Source organism: Montipora capricornis, chromosome 1 (genome assembly GCF_036669925.1).
Source record: "Montipora capricornis isolate CH-2021 chromosome 1, ASM3666992v2, whole genome shotgun sequence".
In the NCBI taxonomy this organism is placed as follows: Eukaryota; Metazoa; Cnidaria; class Anthozoa; order Scleractinia; family Acroporidae; genus Montipora; species Montipora capricornis.
The window spans coordinates 53,072,035-53,084,534 of NC_090883.1; the positions used below are offsets into that span (position 1 = coordinate 53,072,035).

A 12,500-nucleotide genomic window follows, 5' to 3' on the forward strand; every position below is an offset into this window, starting at 1 on the left:
ACTGTCTTGTAAACTCGGTTAATCTTTTTAATTAACAGTTTGTTTTATCAAACCGTGCCAAATTTGGCCCTGTTTCCAGTGTTGGATCCTCCGATGACTTGATGCATGCATCGAACAATCAGCTCCAGCCTCCAAGGGAACTAGACGAAAAGTGTGCTTCCTATTTATTCTCTAAACAAAATACAATCACCACCGCGTGTCTTTAAATATTTGCCTTTCTGTCTTCAACATTGCAGATCGGTAATACACACTTACTATAAACATACAGAGGATGTCTTTTTTCCACGAAAACGAAACTCGAAATCCGTGCAAGAAATCAGTGTACAGCAAAAAACTCAAGTGGGAAGGCCATAACTAGTCTTCATAATTTTTTTAACTTGATCGCAGAACTGTCATTCTTTCTGTACTGCCCTACATTCAGTAGAGTAAAATGCAAATTAACAATCATCTGATCTTCTAAAATATTAATTTCTCCCCAGGATACTTTCTTTCAAGTTCTAGCAATATTTCACTCACTTCCAAATTTGTCTTGTCACTAGGAAACGAACAATTAATAGCTATTTGCAGCAGACTTCAAATAATAGTGGCTAAAGTTAAATAGAGATAAAGCATTCTGCGAAAATCATAATGCACCTGCTTTAAGTGAAGATCGTATTTCCATAGAAAGGTAAACTGCAGTGTAAAAGTCGACCTTTACCCGCGCTTTGAAGTCGATTGCTTCATCTTCTAGCTTTATTCAAGGGAAACGGGGGCCGGTAAGATTCAATCTTTTTTTTGTTACATTTGCATTGGTAACATCGACCAATATTCTCCGCGAAAAGAAGCTGCGTTCTGTATTATCGGCGATACACTACATATTTCCGCACAGACAATCTCGGTTATATCGTTTGGCAATGGAGAACACATTTGCATAACGGTCATAAGAACTTCTTCCCCCGAATTGAAAGTATTTTCGAGCCACCAGGGTCTTTCGTTAAAAAAAAAAGGTTTTATTTTCCCTAAACTGGTACGTTTTTGTCCAATTCAGTTTGAGAGTCGAGGCCCTTCTCCATTGAAATAAATCTGTTAACAAGCTCAGCTGTCGGTGTGCAACACTGATGCAAACTCTTTGCAATGAGGGTTGTGGAATAGATCCGTTTCTTTCTTGTACTTTCAACTGGCATTGCTTATAAGGATTTTCCGCATTCTGCAGGAACCTCTTAGTTGTTCTTAACAGTGGTGCCAAGTACAGTTAGGAGATTTTACTTTTTGACGCAGGACTGGTGAAATAAGACGGTTCACAAGATTCAAAGGCATAGGCTTAGATATAAGAATATCGATATAAGAATATCCATGGGGCGATCTCAGATATGAAACTAAATAGAAACGTTCCCGCAAACCTGCAAAAAGGTCATTGTAGCAATCAATCATTACCTTTTCCTTTCACTTTTTCTCTTAATTTTCGTAACCTCAAGTAAGCGTTATCTTATGGTCTTACCTTAAACTTTTTCAGCTCTTCTGAAATTCTGTGCTCAGCCTGACGGTAAAATTTATGCGGTCAGAATCAGTGGTCATTCGAGCTTTTCTTTGTAACTAAACGTGATTATTAACGTTGATCTGGTAACTTAAAGATTGGTCCAAATTTCAGTGGCCAGTTGTCATGGCACTTTGGAGTGAATATGTAAGAACGTCCTCCTATCAAAGGAATCGGGAATTAAGGAGTGTATGTTTGTCACTACAGAGAAGTCAACGGCAGTTCTTGTGTACGCTTTTGTCGCATACACCATTGATGATGGGATAGCGCTCTTTTTAAACGATCTACCAGATTAGGCTATAGCTTAATATTTAAATGCTCCACTCAGTGCAGAATCAAGTTGTGCTGCGCGTATATTGTCCAGCGCAGTTCTAAATACGCACATGCTAGTCAAGTCTTTGATCAATTTAGCACCTTTTCCATAAAAAGAATTAATTGAATCGAAATAACTTATAAGTCGTAATTTAAGATCCGCAAACCAATGACCTTTAATATTTGGACAAATGCCTGTTTTCTCCGTTGTATGTGTTCCTGGTCTTACGCGGCCCTATCTATCTCTCGAAAAGGCGAGAAATAGCGTAAATTATGCTATAAAGCGTGCGAAATCGAAGTACTATTGAAACAAGTTAAATGCCAATCTTGGAAACCCAAAGAGTACGTAGAAGACTCTAAACGACGCGATAGGTAAGAAATCTGCTATTATTGAAATTAGTGAAATTCAAGGGTCGTCTTCGGAAACCTTGGCAAATGCTAAGGACATCGCAGATCATCTCAACAAACATTTCACTCAAATTGGTCCCATTCTCGCTAAAAAAAATTCCTGCTTCTGTGAATCCTGAAGACTACGTATACTTGAGGCGAGAAAACTGAACGAAAAACGGATTTTCACATATAGCAAGTGTGGAGCAAATGTATGGCTAATGGTACGTTTGTGCACGTTTGCTTAAATTTGCTGAAAAGCAAAGATCACATTTGCCACAGTTTGTCTACCTAAGGCAATGCTCGTAAATGCCACATTTGTCTTAAATTTGCTGTTGTGAGTAAAGGTAGGGATAACATGGTATTTTTCTTGTTATTTGGAGGGATAGTAAACGTGATGTTAAAACTAAAATTTTGCAAGTACTTTCCCTTAAGTCATCATTCCACCTTTTTACAAGGTGAGTGAAAGCGAGCAAATATTAGTTTTTGTACCTGTTTGCTCGCAATAGCAAGTGTGTTCAAACAAGGCATTTTGCAGAGATTTGCTCAGAATAGCAAATGTGTCCAAATGTGTGGTCTTGCAGGGATTTGCTCAGAATAGCAAATGTGTTCAAGGATGTATTTTTGAAGAGATTTGCTCGGGGTATCAAATGTAACCAACATACAATTTTTTCACATAATTGCTCTGCATGCCAAATGCAGTCAAATAACCAGGTTTTCATACTTGTTTGCGAAAGGAAATTTGAGTATTTGCTCAGGTATCGTTCTGATCGAAACAAAATTGTGTTTTTGCTATCTGCAGCAAATGTGATAACAATATCACTTTAGCTTCCAGGTGATCTGGTGACGTAATTCGGGGGACTGGGGAGAACAATTTTAACGCCGTATCCCACAACCGCGCGCGGCCTTATTTTCGAATTCAACATGGCAGAGACGAGGTTAGATCTTGTCGGGTCTACTTGAATGTTCATTCAGTAACACGTAATGATCTTTTGAGTTTTGGCGATTGCAATACATACTGCAGGGAGTTTGCAAAGCTGTTGCCTAACAGGAGCCTGGTAGCCTGGGGCTCCCAAAGAATAGCTCTGGGCGCCTTAATTTTTCACAGCAACACCTTTCACTTCATATGTTGGGCTCCTAAGTTCTCAGCGTTTAGCTCTAAGGGCCCCTTTAAAATTAGGCAGCAGCCTCTTGGTTTGGAAACAACATTTAAGGCCGCGCGCGGTTGTGGGATACGGCGTTAAAATTCTCCTTCCCAGTCCTCCAAATTACGTCACCAGATCACCTGGTTAGAGCGGATTTCAAATTAGGCTCGATTACCAGCCGCTGTTTCGGGAAATGAGCCAGCGCTCACTCCCGAAATCTCGGCTGGACGCGTGAGGTGAGCCATTGTTAATCTCCGCCAATCAGAAACTCGCCTGCACAAATCCGTCTGGCACAAATTATATGTTTTGGCTGCGAAGGTATTCTTTGACCCGGCCTGTTCGAGGTTTACAGTGCTTTAAGGTAGGAAACATCCAAGATTGCGACAACGAAAAGTGTTCGAGAAGCTGGAGAATGGGAATTGTGTCGTTTTCTACCGCCTGAGTTCGCAAACTTCACTGATTTTCCAGATGGCGCCAAGGTCAAAATACGGCTTTCAAATCCATTGCTATTGCAATTTTCTCCTCATACTTCGTTAATGTAAGAGCAAGTAAAATTCCTCAAGATCAATTGAAAGTACTGCTGAGTTTATTGCTGGCAAAACGAGGGGGCCGATGAGGTCGACTGAGAGCTAAAGCAGCCGAAGATTTCGTCGATGATTCGCCGGTTGAATTCAAACTCACATCGATCATTTAACCACAAACTCAAGCTCGTATCATCTGGAAACTTCGAACAGACGTTTTAAGCATTGTTATGTAATTTCTGTTTTCTTAAAATCAGTGTTTTTGGGATGTCTAATGCTATTTCCCCGCCACTATTAACTTCGCATAAATTATATTTTGAATTTACGTCACAGACACAATCTATCGCTCACGCGTCCAGCCGTCTCTTCTCGGGGAGGATACCCGAACTCGAGTGAGCGGCGGGAAATCTAGCCTAATTTCAAATGAGTGTCGTAAAACCAAAACCAAAGCAATTACTTTGGCCAATCAAATAGGACGGAGAAAATCCAGTAAACCAATCAAAACTCGAAGTAATTACACGTAGCCGATACAAAACGCGGGAAAATGTGCACGCGCGAGCCACGATTGGTTTTGATTTCACTTGTGATTGGGTGAAAAAGGGCGCGAGAACTTTGAACCAATCATTGAGTGAAGTAGATGCAAAACCAAAGTAATTCGCTAATTACTTTCGACACTCAATTGAAAACCGCTCTAAACATCAGTTTTGCTTGTAACAGCAAAATGACTGAAATGTGATTTTAATTAGGCCAGAGGTGAATGCTTTTTCATCATTTTGTTCTTAAATTAGCAAATGTAATCAAAGAATCTGTTTGACATTTTCTTTGAGATGGAAGATGACATACTCTAGAAACTGCGTTGATTGAATAGTGCAAGAACCATTTTCAATAATAAAATAAAGCAGGTTTAATTATCTAAACACATGCAATGTCACGTTCTCAATTTTCTCTATTAATAACACAAGGGAACATTGAGATGGCAATTAAATAGCTCTGAAACTTGGATGGATTTATTTGCAGTATATTCATGAAGCTGTTTTACTGACATTTTGACAGTGCCTCCATGCAGTGAAACTCAAACTTAAGATGAATTATTCCTCAGAAACTAATACCGAAAATAACCATTCTCATAATGCACCTCACATACAAATGTTACATACAAAACAATGCAGGTAAAGCCGCGTGCAAATGCACTGGATTTGTCCATTGTACAAGCTCTCAACATGTTGAGTGTTTGTTGACGTGTTGTTGAGCGGGGTGTTCAAAAGACCTCAACAATAACTCAACATGTTGAGCATTCCGACGATTTCGCAAAGGCTCATGTTGAATCATGGCTGAGAATCTTAGCAGGGTATATTCATCTCCTCAGAACACGAAAATGCTTGGCTGCACTTCTAGTAAGCGAACTCATTGACGAGGACAAAAAGTCAACAAAAAGACGTGGTATTTCAAGAGCGTGGATTCGGCGTAGAAGCAGTACTTCAATGGCTAGTTCATCACTCATATCACTGAGTGATTTCTCTCTCTTGTTTTTTAAGTGGTATTCGTTCTTGCTTACATCCCGTAAGCATGTATTTTTCTCCAGCAAATCAATAAGCTTTTCCGTTTCTTCCTACGTCCATTTTCTTGTCTTTCCTCTTTTAGAATTTTTGTCATTTGAACTTTCCTGTAGAACTTCTAACTCCTGCGACGCCATCTTGTAAAATGTTCGATATGAGTTTAAACTCCCAATGGATACGCTGGGCACTGCACGTGCGTGGGCTCAACATGTTGAGCGTTGCTGTGCAAATGCACTCGACTTTGTTGAGCGACACATGGATGGTCGCGAAACAAAGGAAATGTTGACCCGTGTTGAGCGAAAACTTTGACCAGTTTCAAATTTGACTCAACAAGACTCAACACCGCTCAACACTTCTCAACAGGTTGTTCAAATGCTCTCAACTTTTTGAGCTCAACATGTTGAGAGCTTGTACAGTGGACAAATCCAGTGCATTTGCACGCGGCTTAAGGTAAATAAGAGAATAGAGTTACTTAACATTTTTCTTCAATTCATGGCTGTAACAGACACTACTCTGATGTAGCTATAGAAAATAGTAACAACTTAATGCAATACAACTAGCAGCAAATTCCTACTCAACTTAAGAAATAATTAACTTGCATGACAGTAAATTCTTAATTATGATAGATAATTATATTTAAATTCTAAATTAATTTTAATTACTTACATTGTTTAGTTTGGAGCAACGATAATATAAGGTATATAACACGCCTCTGTCAATTATTACATCTCTTTAAATTGTTGAAATTATTTTGCTTTTCTTCTTTGGAAATGTAACTTGCAGAAGTGGCTTTACGTTGTCTCAACTTTTGCTTTTGCCAATGCAACGATTTCTTTGGATGAATGCACATTTTGAATCCCAAAAGCATAACGGCATATCCCTTACAGCAGTAAACTTAGTAATGTTAAAGACTGAGTTCAGGTACCAAACTTTTGATTGGGAATTAATAAGATATATAGATAGAATGATATAGATATAGCCAAAAGGCTGAATTGCGTAAATAATAACAACTATGCATATGGGTAAATATTAACTATACTGAATATGAACTAACATGTAAAAGATAGGATAAAAAATATAGTTCTAAACATGTGATAAGACATTTGATAAACACATATGTTAAAGAATAACTAAAATATCTATATTAAACGTGAGACTTGCTCATAGCTGGTATAAAAGTATTCTTTAACCTGTTGGTACTTATATGAGGTAGCGCAACATTACGCTTATGTCTAAATTGTACTTATGAATGTTCCCCGGAGGCAGTAAATGATGTAACTTATTTGATGGATTTGCAATGACATTATTAAGTAATTTTCTACAGAGTTCAGTTTTTCTATTACATAAGAAACTCATGTTAAATAGCCCTAGATTCTTGTTGTAACTGTTTCCATGTGAAGTAATTGAGAGTGCCCTCTTTTGTACATGTTCTAGATCATTAGATAAATATTCTGGAATAGCATTATGGAACACCGGCGAACAATACTCTAGTAAAGGCCTTATACAAGTAGAATATAATCTAATTATATATCTGATGGTGATACTTTAGCTCGTCGTAATAAAACCTTAGGCTGACCTTACGACAGCATATAGTGGCGATATAATACATGTATGTGCACTGTATTCTCTCATAATCCCCGCTGACAGTAATTTACGTTCCATCTAAGAAAAATTCAGTACGTAAACTGAACCTGCTCGAAAGTTGAAATAGCAGCTAGGAGAATGGCTGGCAGCCATTTCACATTGATTCGTATGCTACATTGTTTTTTTCATGTAATTGATTGACGTTATTAGGTTTGGTATCTGAGCTGGGCCCAAGACTATTATCAAACAACTTACACCGATGATGCACCAACCATAATAAACTGTGGTGAAAAAAATTGTAACCATTGTTTGAAGGTAAGTTCCTTTAGTACTGTACTTCTAAGTTTTCCAAACAATGCATCACCATAATAAACCTTGGTGAAATTTTGTTAAGCATTGTTTGAATAAGTTAAGTTCCTAAAGTAGTGTACTTCTTCAGAACCAGATGGGAAATACTAAATTAACGGCATGGTTAGTTCTACTTCACATGTTACATCGAACTCTACAAGGCGTGCCACCCGCCTGTTCAGATGGAAAATACTACAGCTAGATTAGTATACTATAACAAATTATCTGTGTCTTTAGACCTACTTTACAAGTTACATTGAACTGTATGAGGCGTGCCACAAGCCAGTTTAGATGGAAAATACTACCGAGTAAAGTGGAACCTCGATTTAAAGAAATCGCTGGGGACCGGCCAAATTTGTGCATTAAATCGAGGGTTCGTCATATCGAAAACCTCGACGGATGTAACGATCGATCTTGAGGGGAAACGACCAAAATGCTCGTAATATCGAGGTCATAGTTAATGATTGATAACCCACAAGACACCCATGCTGTTGCCGTTAAACGGGTTCAAGATCAAGGAGGGACGTCACAGATCGTGGGTCATGTGCCATTGACACTGTCACGTGTATTTCACTTGTTTTTAAAACACGGAGTGACTGGCAAAAGGAGAAAAAAGGGCACTGGAATAGAATTTCCGGCTACGTATTCAATGTATCACCAGAAGCCTTCGAAAGTGAAGAAGTTAATAGAACTAATAAGAGACAAAGGAGATAGAGGGGGTTTATGTCTACGACATATAATAAGCCATTGACTGAAAGGTTGCTGTCTCTTTACCAGATGACTGTTGATCTGTTCAGCGTTTATCTTCTGTCGCGTGTTGACATTGTAATTCGTTATATAGAGGTAGATTTTACGTTTGGGCTTCCAGATTATGTTCGTTATATCGAAGAATTCGTTACATCGAGGTTCGTTATGTCGAGGCTCTATTCCATACCTCTTACTGTAACTTTGGCCGGGACATAGAATATCGTTCGTTATATCGAGGACTTCGCTAAATAGAGGTTCCTTAAATCGAGGTTTCACTGTATACTTAACAAATTAACTGCATGAAATTAAGTATTACTTTTATGTCTGTTAGAAATATATCACTTATATTACTGCTTATGTTTGATGTATTTACTATTGAAAGACGACTAACAATTTTCTCAGATAGTGGAACCTTTCTTGATTTTAGTCAAGAATTATTGAGAAACGATTCTTGTAATAACAGAGGAAGTCACTGCTTGTTGTACTGAACATCTCTTGCTTTCATTTGACCTGTTCAATGCGAAGGCATTCGACTCTGCCATAATTACCAGATGTCTCAAACAATTCACTTGACCCAGTTCACGTCAAAAGATTAATTTCATAAGGTGTATCCAGAATGACAATAAAACTTCTACCCTCCTAAGTATTGACATAAAGACATTAATTTACAATTACTTCACAATTCACAATCAGTGGACTGTCCGTGTATTGCACCTTAAGAAATTCCCTCCCAACTATTGAGGTAGGCCCTGGAAAATATATTCACACCAGTCAATCAATCAATACATAAGCTGCGTGTACGTTTCAATGAATGATGTAGCACACCACCGTCGGCCTTCGAATTCACTGAGATTGATCCATCCATAGAGTTTTGAATTTATTGTTAAAAGTCAATATCGCGAAGGCGACCAGTTTAGACTAAATCTCTAACAAGGTAAGCAGCACCGTTTATTTATAGACAATTAACTGATCTTTTCAATCTATCTGTCAAAAGTAGAGTGTTCCCCGAGGACTGGAAACTAGCAAAGGTTTCTCCTATATACAAAACAGGAAATCAAATTGATCCAAATAATTCCAGACCTATTTCATTTATATCTGCAATAGCCAGAATTTTTAAAAAGGATATATATCAGCAGCTTTATGATTATTTAAGCAGGAAGAACATTTTAGATCCACGCCAGTCTGGATTGAGATCCCTTCACTCAACGGTAATTGCGCTTCTTGACCTTACGAACCAGTGGTGTTTTAATCTAGACAGTGGATTGATTAACGGCGTTGTGTTTTAGATCTCAAGAAGGCCTTTGAAACGGTCGCCCGCAATCTCCTGCTGACTAAACTAGAGTGTATGGGAGTCCGCGGACAAACGTTAGAGTGGTTGAAATCGTATATCTCAAATAGATCCCAGGCTGTTTTCATCAATTGAATAAAGGGGGTAGTTTCTAAAGAAACTGTGGTGCTGCGTCGGTGGGGAAGTAGTATACAAAATTTTGGTTTTACCAACGGAAATCTAAAAGCTGACGTTTCGAGCGTTAGCTCTTCGTTCGCTCTGACGAAGAACATTTTTTTTGTAAACTATTTTTTCTTCATCTGCCATGTCCCTAGAAAGGTCGCTCCACGACCCAACGGTAGGAACTGACTATCTTAAGTGAAATTATTTATGATCCCCACCCTGCTAACAGAGCCACTTTTTTAACCTCACGGATCCTTTTACGGCTGTCTTTACCACTGCTGTTTTCTTTCCTCGCGAGAAAAAACCCTCTGCCACGAAGCGATTCCTTTCTCTGTTGAATATGCACTGTCGTTGCTATGGAAACTACTTACTTAAATACGCCACTTCTCTGTGACTGACCAAGTCACCTGCCTGTCGGTTCAACTACATAGCGTGGGTTCTTTCATACAGTGTTAGAAGTGATGAATCGTTTCTCGCAGGAAATCTTTTCCCAAAAATATCGAAAATCTCGGAGAACCCCAAAAAACGTTTCGAGAGTACTTACTCGTATTATAAATTATGCCGAACGTCCGAAAGACACGCACTTCGGCTTACCACTTGTCAAACCTCCAAAAAATGGAAATAACGACAGCACATACTCAACAGAGAAAGGAATCGTTTCGCGGCAGAGGTTTTTTCTCGCGGGGAAAGTAAACAGCAGTGTTAAAGACAGCCGTAAAAAGGACCATTTAATGCAAGCGATTAAAAAAAATAAAAAAATAAAAAAAATCTGCTAGCAAGGCATATGATCCCTGGATAAGTCTCGAAATCTCATGGCCCACTCTACTCAAATTGTGATTCTGCAACCAGCCTATCAATGTAACGAACACTATATTAAGGGGTTTCCTTTCAATTAATGATTTAATTTAATTTGATTTCCTCTCAACCCACCTAGATTCCTTTTACTATCTACGTTATTAGTTTTACCACCTTTGAGTTCTACATTTCTCGTGGACTTTGTCGCTAGCTTAGTTTTTCAGTTACCCCGCGTGTGTGTGGAGCGTGTCGGCACGTGTATGATTGCCAACGAGGCAGCCGAGCGTAGACGCGAGGCTTACGAGGGGGCAGCCTTTTGGGGCCAAAGTACGAGAGTGTTGTATAGATAAGGTTAGGTAACAAAGGCCATTTATTCATTCATTGTGACTTCAAGAACCAATGAAAGCGCGCGTTTTGAAGAGTAATGTCATCCGGTAGACAAACTGGCCTGCGCGACATCGTTCCTGTGGATATTAATGAGCGAGTGAAAACACAATTTTTCCATTTCTCTGACGATTATGTTGTATGCACTTGCTTTGAGTATTTTTTAAATATTTATTTTCGAACCATCATGTTCCATATTGAGTGAACGAGCTCAAGACTGAACCAGCTATTGTCAATTTTGGCACTGTCGAGTAGAGCAACTTGTATCTCTTGTTTGTGGCCATCATGAGTTGTGAATAATTTCATTTAATTTTTAAAGTAAATAATATGTCGGTAAAGTACATAATTAATTGATCAAATTGGCATATTATTCATGGCTGTATCTTGGAAAATAAAAATTCTACAAGTGAAAGAACTTTTTTGTGTCATGCAAGAGAGTTTGATTCCCCATGATCTTCGAAATTATTCCTAGGAACTCGCCTTCCATTCATAGTTTCACAGATCCAGTCTTTTGCCTTCAAAAATAATATGTGTCTAAACCCAATGAAATGTAAGGTTTTGGCGGTTGACTTTTTACACTACAATAGTCATCAGTGCGCTCCAATATTGCCACAGGCGCACAATTGTGGAGCAAGTCGAGTCATTTAAATTCCTTGTTGTGCACTTATCTCATGACTTGACTTGGGCGGTGCACGTTGACCATATGGTGAAAAAAGGCAACCGCATGCTCTACGCCCTCAGACAACTTAAACGTTGCGGCGTTCTAACAGAAGACGTGGTCATAGTTTATTGCTCTCTAGTCAGGCCCATACTCGAGTACGCCTGTCCTGTCTTCGAAGCATTGCCACAGTACCTCCCAGATGCGAACGAGAGGATACAGAAGCGCGCCCTCAAAATAGTGTTCCCAGGTCTAGAGTATACTGACGCGTTAGCCAGGGCCAATCTTGTCAATTTGAACGACAGGAGAATATCTGCCTGTAGAATGTTTATATCAAGGTTAGACCCTGAGAACCCCGCATATAAGCTGTTTCAAGCCGTCTCCTGGGGCGTAGCTCCCATTATTGTCTAAGGTCAGATTCAAAAAAAGCCCACAATAACAAATAGATTTAACCACTTTATAACAAACAAGTTTAGTACCTAAGTACAATCGTAATATACCAGTTTACAATGTTCTTGCGCTTGGTGAAGAGTGAATATTATTTATTGTATTTATAATTATATCAATTATTTATTCCCATTATCATTATTGGCTGACTTAATCTGTAATTCAGTTGTAACACTGCAACACATCAGACATGTTTCACACTGAAAACACTTCAATAAGTCTGCACATGGCGTTTCGAGGGGTCTTAAAAGAGGAGCAATCGGGTGTTTTGATTTAACAATTAGACCCGTAGCCCGCAAGGGCTACGGGTCAATAGCCCATGACGCGAGGCCGAATGGGCTATTGACCCGTGGCCATTGAGGGCGAAGTGTCGGACAGAAAAGGCAATAATACAGTTAGCAAATGCAAGTTAAAGAAATATTTAATTGGAAATAAAACGAAACAAAGCGTCACGCTTTTCGCTACTCGAGGACTATTACTAATAGTCCACTTGTAGCATATAGCCAATCAAAATGCAGGATTTGCATTAGTCCACTAGTTGGGTGATACTAATATTCCATTTTTCCTGCTCGAAAATTACCATTATTAAATTATTCCAGTAAAAAAAAGAACTCATTATTTAGTTGAAAAAATATACTTATCCCGGTCGACAA

At 38.8% G+C, this 12,500-nt stretch overlaps 2 protein-coding genes across 5 annotated transcripts in view; both read left to right on the forward strand.

Moving 5' to 3' along the window:
• Positions 1-207, forward strand: part of LOC138049991 (amidase-like) — an 18,986-nt gene extending 18,779 nt beyond the window's left edge. For all 3 annotated transcript variants that reach the window (XM_068896482.1, XM_068896490.1, XM_068896497.1), the window contains one exon: positions 1-207. This exon is cut by the window's left edge and continues 769 nt beyond it. The gene's annotated coding sequence lies outside the window, so the exon portion shown is untranslated.
• A 489-nt stretch (positions 208-696) lies between these two features.
• Positions 697-12,500, forward strand: part of LOC138050010 (octopamine receptor beta-2R-like) — a 47,916-nt gene continuing 36,112 nt past the window's right edge. Inside the window, exons 1-2 of one of the 2 annotated variants that reach the window (XM_068896520.1) lie at positions 697-755; positions 7,229-7,333. The gene's annotated coding sequence lies outside the window, so the exon portion shown is untranslated. Of the gene's footprint in view, positions 756-7,112; positions 7,334-12,500 lie in introns of those variants that run through there. The other variant, XM_068896526.1, reaches the window with a different exon arrangement.